The following is a 1,656-nucleotide window of genomic DNA, read 5'->3' on the forward strand; positions in this document are numbered from 1 at the left end:
CTGATTTGCACCTTAAAAAAAAAAAAGAAACTATTGTAGAAAAAAATTTTAAGGGAAAGAAAAAAAGCTAGTAAGTAGAAAAGCTTAGAAAATAAAGAAGTCCCACCACTTTTGGGGCACCCAGCTGGCACAGTCAGTAGAGCATAGGACTCTTGATCTCAGGGTCGTGAGTTCAAGCCCCATGTTGAGGATTTATTTAAAAATAAATAAAGTCCCACTACTATCAATTCAACTCCCTGGTGGGATATACTGTTGGGAATATAACTTTCTGGGCTTTTTACGATACATATAATCATTTTTAAATTGTCTACTTTAATACTTTAAATGTTTTTTTTTTTTTTAGGATTTTATTTGAGAGACAGTGAGTGAGAGAGCCCACCAGCAGGAGCAGAGGGGGAGGAGGGAGAGGGAGAGGGAGAAGCAGGTTCCCCTCCTAGGCAAGGAACCTGATGTGGGGCTCGATCTTAGGACCCCAGGATCATGACCTGAGCTAAAGGCAGACTCGTTACCGGCTGAGCCACCCAGGCATCCCTTTAAAAGTGTTTTTAAAGAAAAGTATCTGAGAGATGACACCAGCATGTGATAGAGCAGTTCTCCTGCCCTAGAAAAGCTGGGAGTGGTCAAAGGTAGGAGGGATGGTGCAGCCTAGCAGATGGAGAAGGTGGACTTTTGAGCTCGCTACAACCAAGACTCCGTTCCTTCCTGTGTGATCTTGACCGTTGAACCTCTCGAAGCATCAGCTTCCTTATCTGTGACATGGTGATACTACTACTACCCGATGAAACTGTTGTAAAAACTAGAGCGATGTATGTCAGATACCAGGGAGGTGCTGGTTGGATAAGCCGTGGCTGGATATTCAAAATAAACTTTTCATTGAGTTTCATTGAGGTAGGTAACGAGTTGGCTGTTTTAAAGGTACAATATCAAAGTGACCATTTGATAATACCAGTAATAAAAGGCTTTTTCAGACAGTATATAGGTCGTGCGTTTATTGTCGAAAATTTAGAAAATGAAGCTAAGCTCATACTTCCCCTTCCAAACACACACAAAATTGCCAATACTTCTACCCCAGAGATAGTCCCTGGTAACACTTTGGAGCATATCCTTCCATTCTCATCTCACTCGGGCATGTACTTCTATACATACATAAAGAGTTTTGGTAGCCACAAAATGTTTTTTTGAATTATATAATATGTTGTGTTTTAACTAATAATAAGCCAGCTGATTCCATTTTTCTGAATTTAGAGTTTTCTCCATTTTAATGCAATTCATAATTGTTTTAAAGCTTTTGATGTTCACATTATAAAAAGCAAGGAATGGGCGTTAAATCTAGGTTCAAGCCGTGCAACTTTAGGCAAGTCACTTAACTCCTCTGAGCAATGGGAGCCGATGAGATTTAAAAAAAAAAAAAATACCTGAAATCATACCGTGAATGAAAATTCTCAGACGCCTGGGTGGCTCAGTGGTTGAGCATCTCCCTTTGGCTCAGGTTATGACCCCGGGGTCCTGGGATCGAGTCCTGCATCGGGCTCCCTGCAGGAAGCTGGCTTCTCCCTCTGCCTGTGTCTCTGCCTCTCTCTGTGTGTCTCTCACGAATAAATAAATAAAATCTTAAAAAAAAAAAAAGGAAAGAAAATTATCTGTGAAAACGTTGAC

This window comes from Canis aureus, chromosome 5 (assembly GCF_053574225.1).
Source record: "Canis aureus isolate CA01 chromosome 5, VMU_Caureus_v.1.0, whole genome shotgun sequence".
In the NCBI taxonomy this organism is placed as follows: Eukaryota; Metazoa; Chordata; class Mammalia; order Carnivora; family Canidae; genus Canis; species Canis aureus.